At 41.1% G+C, this 12445-nt stretch overlaps 1 protein-coding gene across 1 annotated transcript in view; it reads right to left on the bottom strand.

Annotated features, from left to right (window-relative positions):
* tiam1a (TIAM Rac1 associated GEF 1a) overlaps nt 1–11651 on the bottom strand; it is a 40101-nt gene extending 28450 nt beyond the window's left edge. Inside the window, exon 1 of the mRNA XM_046040804.1 lies at nt 11502–11651. The gene's annotated coding sequence lies outside the window, so the exon portion shown is untranslated. The remainder of the gene's footprint in view (nt 1–11501) is intronic.
* Nucleotides 11652–12445: the final 794 nt, after the last annotated feature.

Here is a 12445-nt window from a genome sequence, read left to right as displayed (position 1 = left end):
CAACACAAACACACACACACACACATATTTGCACATGCACACACTTACAAATGCACACACAGGCTTTTGAGACAGCCTTGTACGATTGCTTCTAGGTCAACAAGCAGTAACAAGAAGTGTGACTATGAGATGAGCACTAAGTCGAGGGTCAGCATTCTCTTTATGTATGTCACGTGGGGGTTGAAAGAACGCAGGAGGAGTGGAGAGACAATGGCTATGTGGCCATTTCCTCTGCTTTAATTACACACATGGATGTAATCTTGGACTGAAAAAAACACACTCAAAACACACAAAAACTCACACAAAGTGGGAAGAATTAATAGATAAAAGAGGAGATCCCAGGAAGGCCAAATCTCCCCATTCTAAAACAAAGCATAAAGGCGATCTTTAAAGACTCTCCTTGCACTCGCACAGTAATTCCTCCCTTAAATCCCTACTCAACACTTCACACACAAATGTATTTCCACTCTCTCACTGTGAACTCTTTCACACCAGCTTCCTGTTCAGGTAACATGTTCTATATGGCCGTTCTCGTCACAAAGCACGTTTCCGTTTTTCCACTAAAGCACACTTCCACATTAACTGAGCCTCTAGCACTTTTTCAAATTGTAAGTTTGACAAATATCAGCATGTTTGCGCTGCACTCATCCTTTGTTTGTTAGTCACTCAGTAAACTAGATTCTACATATTCACCCTTTTCTGCTGTTTTCTTCTGCTATACATCTAAATTGAGGGCACCCTAGGAAAACATGAAGATCCGACCCTCTGTATATCAAACAAGATGTAGATGCATACATGCACACATGCATTTACACATCATCAGTTGGCAGCCTGAGCTGATGTGTGGGCTGGAACGCAACACTGATCAGAGATAATGGGCAGACATGACAGGGATGGCAATGCTGTCACACCAAGAGAGGAGGGAAGTGCCGAACGATAAAGCAAGAGGCAGAAAAAGAGAGACAAAGAAAAAAAAAAGAGAGCAAGAAAGAAAGAGAAAGAGAGAGAAACAGGGAGGGATGGAAGGAAGGAAGGAAGAAACTCCCAATTCATCAACACACACACAGAACAGACAAAAGATAGGAAATGAAAGAGGGCACACGGCAGTTCATGTCAGCGTTGAGACACCCCGTCCTCGTCTAGACCCCATCACAAATTAGAGGCATCCCATTCTGCTTCTCCTTCTCCTTTGAGTCTTCTTCTCATCAGGGGGTTGATGGTGAGGGGTCTGCCACAAGAGAACTGTTTCTTCACCTGATGTTACGCACCCCCAGCTAACAACTCTTGTAGTCCTGCTCAACCAGACGAGTGACATTACAAACAGACGCACATTAAGCAAACACGCCAGTGTGATGTAATGTTCCCACTGATTCATTCAGCCTCTCATCTTATGCAATTTCTCATACTTTCAAAAGATCACACAAAAAGGTTAACACCAGGGAACACAGAAACACAAACACGCAAGTGGATATATATGTAAAATACCAGCCTATTTGACTTATGTGTCCTTAAAATGAATCAGTGTCTACTTGTGACCCAGCTTCACCTGTAGCATTGTTTATGATCAGGGCAACAAGAGTATTTTCCCCTGTTTAATCTGAATACTTTTATGAGAATCCCAGCTTGTAAACCATTACCTATATCAGCTACACTGCAAAGGGATTCCCCCTAATTACTCAATGCAACCATGACCGAACCGGCGCCTTAATTTGACACACTCTGTGAAACCAGAGAAGAGGAAAAACAATTCAGTGTCTCTCCACCCCTGGCTGTCAGTTTTGTCTTGCTTTTCCCAAAACAGACTTCAACATTATCTGTCTGTTTCTAGGCTACAAGTGACAGCAGCAGAGAATTGGGAGAGTGAGAGACAAACACACAGAGAACCCACAGGCACACAGTCAAACACAAACATTTAAACAGCTTGATTGCATGTGGGGAGATGGGCACTGGGGGTTGCATAAGCCCTGTATTTGCTTAACAGCAGAAATAAGCGGACAAATGAGGAAGAAGGATGAAGCAGTTTATAACAACGGTTAGAAAATCAGTGAGAGAGAGACAGAGAGAGAGAGAGAGAGAGAGAGGAGAGATCATCCCTTTCATATTAATTGCATCATCCCTTTATCATTCCCACCACATGCTCATCAAACTGCAACTTATGTACCATATCTGTAATCATAACGAGAGGGCATTCATCTACTCTGCCACAAGGTCAGAAGAGTCTTATTCACTGTAGATGATGAAGATGTGAGAGTATTTGCAGTAAGCTTGAGTTCCATGTTTATGAAGATGAATGATATATTATTATTATCATTATTTGATGAGCTTGATGCGCTTTATGAACTTCACATCAGCAGATCAAAAGTATTTAAATATTTGCATTTATAGTATAGATTATATTAAAGTTGCAGAAGATCTACTAGTGTGTTCACTAGTGTGTAAGTGCACTTGTTCTATTATGGTTAAGATCTGGGTTGGAGTTACAGCACTCGCGTACTGGTTATGGTTTCAGTTTTATGCGAGGCTTGATGTGTGTATAAGAGGATTCGCTTACCTATAGGAGAGCTGACTTAGCATGAGAGCAGTGTATCAATTCAGGTCAACATGTACACAAACACACACACACACACCACACATATACACACACGATACAAACACACTCACGCTCCCACAGGGGCTCACTTACCAGAGCTCCCCCACCCTTCACGCTTACTCGCTACATTAGCTTACTGTACACACCACATGGTTGTGTGGAGGCACAAACACACACACACACATAATTTGTCCTGAACACACACTTGCACACGTAGTAAATGGCCACACGTACACATAAACCTAGCCGAGAAGTGTGTAACAGTGTATGAGATAATGGCTTTCCTCCCTTTTCACAGCCCCGGGCTTTCGCATTCTTTGACAATTTTGAACAAAAGTGTGTGCACCCATAGACACACACACACCAGTTTTTATCTGCCACTATAAATCCTTTTATGGATCACTTCCTCAAAACACCCAGCCAATATTCAACTTCTTCATGGCGGCAAGTGAAGCAGTGAATTGTAGCAAGAAAGATAATGTGAAGAAAAGATAACAAGAAAGAGAGAGGGAAGTTTACAGTTGTTATTCTTATGAAAATCAAAACAAACACTAACAGTAACACAATGCATTTCAAATTGAGAAGGCTGAGGAGGAGTTAGACCGGGTCACCCATTAACCATTGGGATCCCAAGCTACTCCTGTCCATGTGTCTCAGTGTCCTTGGGCAAGACACTAAACCCGAAACTGCTCCTGATGTTAGGCCAGCCTCTTGCATGGTAGCTCGCTGTCACTACAAGTTTTGGGCAGGAACGTATTACTGTAATATTATTACTTTTCTCAGTAACGAGTAGTGTAAGGGATTACTATTTCCAAAATGTTAGCGTTACTAGAACACACCATCCTTTATGTGATGCGTGCTGTTAAGAGAGTGGTGTTAAGCTACGTTTTATGTTTTGTATAAACACTGAATACTGCCCTTAGCATAGACAGTGGTGCAGCAGTGAAAGTAATATAGTAACCTAACAACTAACATAACTAGTTACTTTTAACACCCAGTAATAAGTAAAGTATTATTATTACATTTTTAATGGGCAATAAGTCACTTGTAACTTGTTACAATATCTTTGTAACTTGCTCAAAACTGGTGACTAAGTGTGTGAATGGGTGAAAAAGAGGCAAATTGGAAATCGCTTTGGATAAAAGTGCTATATAAATGCAGTCATCTACCAAATAGCACGTATTTTGACTTCTTGTAATGTTTTATCGGCTTGTACTTGCCTGGACTTGTATATGGTTTCATATTGTACATCAATATGAAACCATACTGTACACTGTAAATACTATGATGAGTGGTAAATATTTTGTTGATAATAAGGTCCTGATATCAAAAAACTAAATAAGAGAGTTTAAATAACAAAATGACCAGCAAAAAAAATATTATTTCTCACTTTTAAGACCTTTTTTTTACTAAATTTAATTTGTTCTGTACTGCCTTTTCTAAGGGTGCTTTTACACCCAACCTGTTTAGTTTGGTTAAAACCAAACCTGGTGCATTTGGCTGGTTAATACGGTTTGTTTGGACTGATGTGAAAGTTGTCAATCGAACTCAAATGAAAAGCTTGTGATTTGAAAGCAAACACACATACCACAAAATTTTATGATAGCATTATTTCAAAAGCTAAACTACTATTAATCCATCTGCTGATCCTGATGTGTGTTAAATAAGCACATCAGCGTAAGTTTTTTCCCCTGAAAATACTCTGTGTACTTTGTCAGATCATTAACTCCATTAAAAAGTTTGGGACAGCGATCCCACAATAATAAGTCCCAAATCATTACTGTTGTCTGGATGCCTAAAGATGACCCTCTGAACAGCTGCGACCAAGCACCTCCACTAACACACAGCCATTTGAGTGACAGATGGTAAATAAGTCTGAAGTGTTCAATAGGAGGTAAAAGTGTACATTTGCAGTAGTAGTTTTTGTATCTCCTTTGACTTGCAACTGGTCCCTTATCCCCTCTCTCTTTAACTCTTTCTCTCTCTCTCTTATTCTGTCCCTTTGGCCACAGTACCACACTGCCTTTAACTGCTGTTCCCTCAAGACGTTCAGTAACTCTTACAGTGGTTTTCCCTCTGTCTGTCTAACCCTGTTCTATACTGCTCTTTAACTGCTTTTATCCTCTATTAATATTTCCACACAACACAGCACACACACAGACAAAGTAGGCTAATGTCTTTATCAGATCCAAAGCCATTGTTGTATGATACCTCTCTTTTCATTTTGCATTGGGAGCCTTCCATGGTATAACCAGAAATCTTTAGGACTGACCTACGCGTTTTATCATTTCTTTTCATGTGAGTACCTCTTGAGTTTTTGATGTCTCACTTTAACTCAAGTAATTTAATCTCTCCTGCACTTCTTACGTAAAAGCACACAATCATGTACACTGCTAAAGCATGCATTACTATGTTTGCCCTTTGAGCAGTGCAGTTTGTTCAGTGGCGGGGAAATGTCAGGTGCTGGCTGTCCAGAGGGTTGGTAAGGTATTTTGTTATCATCAAATTACCTCAAGTAGGTCCCCGTGAGAACATTAATGATTGATAAACTCCTTTCAACAACACAACACACTGGCCCATTCGGCTATTCCAACAAAATGTATGAAAGAGCGAGAGAGACCCGTCAAGAGAACCACCAAACAGTACGAGTCACACAACTCACACACAGAGATACACTGTGTAAGCATGAAAGCCATCTTACAAATATGTTGGTATACAGACAGTAACACACACATACACAGACACACATTTATAGATCATGTACAACAAAAAGCTTGTACTGTAACTTCATATCATTTTGTCTTTCTTACACAAACATTAATATTCATCCAAATGGCTAACAAATCATCTAAACACACACACACACACACACACACACACACACAACATGAAGCCAGTCAAACATCCAAACATTTTTTTAGCGCTCCCTCTCTCTCTGTCACTCACAAAGCTCCCAAAACATCATCAAAACAAGCAATGGCTGTCTTTACCTTTACTTAAGCTCCCAGTGTTTTCCCAATTATGTGTAACAGTTAATTCCCTGTGGTGGTTAAAACACAGTCAGCACGTGTCCTCTCAGGGAGCAAACAGGGGAATCCTTGCATCAGTGAGATGTCTCCTGGACTCCAGCGCAGCTTTGGACTCTATACTCACACACACACACACATTACAGCACATACTCAGCACATGCTGCCTCTTGCACGCCTAGACCAGACTGAAGGCTGAGGAGAGGGTGTGTGTGTGTGCGCGCTGCCTGAGTCTGAGACCGCCCTCTTTTTCTCTGGTTCTACCCTTCTCTCCCACATGCACTCACCCTGCCCACCTCCTTTTCTCCCTCTCTCATCTCCACTCCCTCTCTCTCCAATTTCACCTCCCCCGGCTTCCCAATTGACTGCCAGCATGCGTGCTGGGTCTGTGCCTCTAAGCCTTTAGATGTCCCAGTCCTCTTTTTAATTGCTGGCTCTCTGGCCTCAAGTTCTACACGAAAAACAAAAGACACACAGATACAGCGGACAAGCACAGGCATGCACAAAAAGATAGGGATACATGGAACAGACACAAACCCATTCGCCTACAAGTAAAATGTTGATGCACAGGTTGACACAGTAAATGAGTATTTTTCTAACATACACGCTGAACAATAAACAGGTAGGAAATGCCATCTTAAAATAAGTCATTTGTAAGATTGAATCCACCAGAACAGAAATGTGGTTTGAGTAGAAAGGTGAGAAAGGTGCCCAGTGAGGTGATGTGGAGTTTAAGAAGAACCCATTTCATTCCTTGGAAACCTTCCATGAGAGCAGCTGTAGCTCGTGTTATGCTTCTGCTTACTCTTGTCTTTTTTTTTTTTCGCCCATTTTTTTTCGTTACTATCTTCTATCCCACCATGCTTTTTGTAACGGCTTGAAATAAAAAGAATAAACCCTCGAGTAGTAGTTTTTTTTGCTATTTTTACTATCTTACCACCATGTTTTCAGTATCAAGAAATCACCATCTGTAGGCGTGAAACACAGCTCTAAAGTATGTAGCCTGCTCCTTCACTGACAGCAGTTATAGTTATAGCTTGGATCCACATCCTTGGAACAACTACAGTGGATTGAAACAGTGACCCAGTTTTACGGTAAAAAAACCTAGTGTATTTAACTATTTGCATTTGTCGTCAACACAAGCAAATGTGTCAAAGAATATATTTATGTTTGGTAAAAATTAAATGGTTGCAGTCATGAGAATATTTCTATTTTGCTACCCAGGATTTCTTTTTTGAGACATTTCTCACCATGCTTAGCTGAAGGAAACCTCAAAGTATTTTTATTTTTGTCATAGGTGGAAAGTCATTATAACACACACACGCACACAAACAGCTTGAGCACTCCAGAAAACGTTTGTGGTGAGTTTCACGCAAATGTATTTAAATGTTTCCATCTCAAAATATGAAAAAGCTATTAGTGTATATCTGTAAATCTTCAAATAATAACTGATAATTAGGTAAAAAAAAACTCCAATAAAAATGTCTTTCTCCCTTGAGATAATTTGTTCTGTGTACTCTGTGTTCTGTGTTTCTTGGGACCGTCAAATCATTCACCAAAATGTTTGGCTTGAGGACAAGGGGTTTTATGAGGAAAAACAGGGATACATAATAGGCTGATGACTTCCCATTATCTCTGTCTGCTGCACTGTGAAGCTCCTGAAATAACTGGCATTTGGGAGTATTTAACATTTATAAAGGCAAACATGTCGGGACAAAGGGCAGGGAAGGTAACAGATCTACCCAACAAAAGGACCTGACACAGCCTCCACAGGGGAGAGAAAGGAAACAGTCACAAGCACAAAGTTGCTAACATAAGTGCACACTAGTACACGCACAACACACATTCCCAGCTTTTTTACCCCTGGGGACATGATGGCATTTCAGCACCTAGACAATCCCACCGCAGGGCTTCTTGCCTATTGCAATTCTTTAGAGTGAAGTATGTGTGTATGTATGTGCACATATGCCGTCTGTCTGACACCTGTCTGCTCATCAGGTCTCATTCTCTTCCAGGTCAATCCCCTCTCTCCCTTTCTGTCTATTTGTTTCTTTCTGTGTTATCTAATAAATTAGCTGGAGAAGGTCGTGTCCTGCTAGGAGCTGGCTGAAACAGGAAATAACCAATTCAAGAGGATGAACAGCGACTTAGACAACCAGTTCCCACACTCCTACCCAAACATAGCGTTATTGGCCTGTAATGCAATTATCCAAGGAGTGGGGAGGAATTGGTCAGTAGTTTAAGGACAACTCAGAGAAATAGCTGTGATGGCATGTTGGCACAAGCAGAATACAGAGGAGGTAATGATAACAACAGCAGGTGGAGGATATTATATAAGCAGTGAGGAGGGCTGGAGAAATATCAGGATGGCGGGGTTTCTTAGTGTTTACTTGTTTTGCTCTGTCTGCACTCATCATTTGGCATGCTGCTATGTGAACACCCTCTGTTCGTTAGGACAACGAGGAGTAAATGTATACCATGAGTCTATTCATTCTTTTGAATGAGCAGACTATTTGGTAGCAGCGCTTTAAGTGTAGCCAGTTTCGTTCTCCTGTCTTCCTGCACACCTGAGCTAGCCTTTCGGCACAATAGACCCCACCTTTCAATCCTCATCAGACATTATCGGAGTGTGTCAGCGTGGGTGGGGGGTGGCAATATCAGTTAAGAGCTGAAGGGATGAGATTGGTTTCCCATTTCATGCTTCCTGCCGTCTCTCTTGCAAAACATATCATATTGAAATTCATGAACATACTGTATTGGAAAAGGGCCAAAAAGACATACACATAGTCAGGATGCCAGTTTCCCCCGCCCAAACACACACCTTGCCAGATTTGATAAAATCATTATCACCAGCCATGCGAGTACAACTAATGAATAATGTATGTAATGCTGGGCCACAATCCCTTCTGGCCGGCTACTTCTCTTTTAGAGTCATAATAGCTACCGGTTGCTAGATCTACTGCTAAGAGTGGTTTCAGCTAATCCCTGTCTAGCGCTATTACAATTAGCATGGGACACCACTATACATGCACATGCATATTGGTATACACAAAAGCAGGTGTTGAGTGCACACATACAGACAAACAGGCACATTTTAGACAGAAATATTAACTGGATAGGTGTAGACAGACACACAACTGCACTCATCAGTAGTGACAACGGATGTGACTGACAGACCCTCAAACTGGAGAATAAGCGGGCATCAGGTGTTGGACTGCATCTCGTCATGATTAACACAAAGAAACGATGACACGCATGAGATGTAACTGGGATGGACAGCTTGGGTTTGACTCCATAGGTGAGCAAGTCAATACTTAGATTAATGTTATTATTTCCTAATGAGCCTATATATTCTTGTCTTTAGACTGCAAAGTCATACAGCACACATATGTGCAACATCAGCCTAAAGCTATGACACTAATTGATATTCATGTGGGGGAGGTTAGCTCGTTACCTGCGGTTATCAAACAGGAACACTGTATATTGTCCTGTTTACTTCGGTCATTCTTACATTGGTGCTCCTAAACCACTGCTACACTGATGTGGTTTAATATGTTGTTACAGTACAGAGAAACGTGACCTTCAGCTGCCTGTATGTTGTCTCAGGAGAAAGAGATCTGAGTTTTCGTCATGTACCTCATAAATGTGTCTGATTCTGAGCTTTGGTGTCTGACCGCCACAGATTATGTATTGTCACAGAGAAGTGAAATCAGTGTCTGAGCCTTGCCATTAGAGAGGAAGTAACTGATCTAGTATTGGTAGGGTACAGATAATGCAAAGATAATACAGATAAAGTTATTTTACCAAGCAGTCTTACAATCCGTTACATACTGTTATGGTTTGAATGTATTTATCACAAATTTAAAATGTCTGTGACAAATGTCACTGGTGAAGACACCATTGCTGAGCTGCTGTTTACACTATTTAACACCAGGCCAATGGTTGTTTATCACAACACAATGGGCGTGACTGACAAATGTTTAATGTTTTCCTCTTACAGGCCATACACACCAACACAGCTGGGCCATTGATTCAGGGTGATAAGACTTCTGCTCAGGTTGAAGGTGAGCAGAGCCTACTTGACTATGTACTGATAAGAATGATAAAGATGAAATTTAGCCCGACCTAACAGGTGCAATAAAGCTAAGAAGAGCATCATTGATCACAAAATTAGTTTGAAAAACCTACATTTGATCCATGAAACGGGCATAGGCCAAACACACACCTTGCCAGATGAAAATCTAGATGAGAACACTGATGCCAAGCTCAACAAGCTACCGTAGCTTAGCACAAGGACAAAAAAACAGGGCAAAACAGCTTGCCTGGCTCTGTCCAGAGGTAATGAAATCCATCTACCAGCCCCTCTAAGGCTCACTAGTTAACACATTGTATCTCGTTGTTCTATCCATACAAAAGCCGAAGTGTAAAAATGAGGGATCGCTGTTTTACGAGGGGATTATGTACCAGATTTATTGCCTCTGAACAGATGCCAGACAACCAGTGGAGTCTCCAGGAAGTTACTGGTCCCGACCAAGAAATAGTCCGACACATAATCCCCCCATAAGATCAAATATGTGCTTACCAGTATTTCAAGAATAAGCCCAACTTTTTCACATTCTGGAAACAGACAAACATACACATCCAAACACACGGCATCATTGTCCTGTCTTGGGGTGAATGTTAGAATCATTATATAGCCTAAAGTCCCTATTCCCTTAGTAAATGGTCTGTATTACAGTCAGCTACACTTATCTCTAAACCTGATGGACTGATGCTCACACAGCTACTTCAAAAATACTAAAGCACTCACTGAAACACAAGTAGGCAAACACATTAGTAACAATGTTGAGCCAATAATCATAGCACATGATAGCACCATAAGCGGAGGTAGCATGGGGGCGGCCGACCCAGAGCCCACACTGTTAGGGGGCCCACAACGTGGACTGTGAAGTTAAGTTACGCTGATTATAGTGCACACGATCAAACAATAACTGTACATGACCGGCAGAATTCCGCAGCTCTTAACAAATGAAACAGTCCCTTCACTCATGGTTTCAATGGTAAACCACCACAACAATTTAAAACAAATGAAAAACTTATTAGCACATTTTAACAAAACTCCCTTCACCCTCCGCCCCCACTGTGCTTACAGTCTAGCTCCGCCCCCGGATACCACGATAGCGCACTACAAAAAAGGCACTACACAGTTAATATTAAATCAAACTCATGGCCTGTATATATCTTTTTCTAGCTTATGCAGAGATAAACAGAAAGATGAATAAGCCAAGAAGCAGTACTGCAGTCAGCACTACCTAAATTCAGGATAAGCTTGTTTTAAGATGTGTCCAATGTTGGCTGAGAGTAAGACTAAAATGGGCAACAAACAATGCACATGTATTTCCATAGGCAAAAAATAATACTTGCAGCACCTCGCAAGAGTCAGCAGAGATGTGGGTCTATCTGTAGGGGCTTTGTACTAAACCCTTTAACAACCAACTAGCCGAGGATTTTGACTAATTACTGCAGAGAAGTCAGTTGTATCTACACAGTAATCTCTTAAAATGTCTGTAGTTCTGGGAAGAAAATAATTATATGGTGCTAAGGTGAAGACAAAATATGTCTTTAAAATTGCTAAGGCTGGATAAAGTTTCGCCTGCAGCCCTGCTGTGAGTAATATACACACGCAATTTTAATAAGATAATGGAGGATACGGGCTCACAGAGAGTCATCAATTGGCACTTAGCATGTTTGGCAGAGCATAACCAGCGTCACAGATAATCAGATATAATCCACAAGACAAAGTATCAGATATAAAGACTTATCTATCCTCCATACATGTTGGTAACCTCTAGATCAGTAGAGTAAATGTACTGAATCATACTCACCAATCATAATCCCCATCAGTGGAAACAGGGAACAGCATGAATTAGGGTGCTGCATTCAGAGATGATTATCTGGGATACAAGCACATGGGAAGGGTGGGAACAGTGTATATGTCTATTTAGTTTGCATGCAGCTCTTACCAGTTGAAAGAAATTAACAAGGAAGGGCAGCAAAGGAATCAAAATGTGTGTGTTTGCATGAGCGAAGGACAGAGTATGATGTGGGGGAGTCGTCTGAAGGAGGAGTGAGAGACAGATAAGGCTGTAGCAGTGCTGAGAAGGCTGCAAACGCACCACACAACATCCCGACCTCAAACATAAAGACACCATGTCTTGGCTCTGCAGCAATGATAGAAATTCGGTTTTCTGGGATACACTAGTACAAATACAGATTGCTATGCACACACTCTGTATTTCCATACAATAAAAAAATATGCAATTCTGTCATAAACAGATCTACCTTCTTTTCATACAGTGGGGGAAATAAGTATTTGACCCCTTGCTGATTTTGCAGGTTTGCCCACTTACAAAGAATGCAACGATCTATAATTTTAATCATATGTACATTCTAACAGTGAAAGACAGAATCCCAAAGAAAAGTCCAGAAAATCACATCATATGACTTTATTAAAATTGATAACCATCTGATGAGGAAAAACAAGTATTTGACCCCCTGGACAAACAGCATGTTAATATTTTGTAGAAAAGCCATTATTGGCCAGCACAGATGTCAAACGGTTTTTATAGTTGGTGACAAGGTTTGTGCACATTTCGGCAGGGATGTTGGCCCACTCCTCCCTGCAGACAGCCTCCAAATCATTCAGGTTCCGAGGTTGTCGCCTGGCAACTCGAATTTTAAGCTCCCTCCAAAGATTTTCAATTGGATTCAGGTCTGGAGACTGGCTAGGCCACTCCAGAACCTTGATGTGCTTCTTCTTCAGCCACTC

This window comes from Micropterus dolomieu, linkage group LG23 (assembly GCF_021292245.1).
Source record: "Micropterus dolomieu isolate WLL.071019.BEF.003 ecotype Adirondacks linkage group LG23, ASM2129224v1, whole genome shotgun sequence".
NCBI classification, from domain to species: Eukaryota; Metazoa; Chordata; class Actinopteri; order Centrarchiformes; family Centrarchidae; genus Micropterus; species Micropterus dolomieu.
The sequence above is the reverse complement of the archived record's forward strand: the minus strand, read 5'-3'. Positions and strand labels throughout refer to the sequence as shown.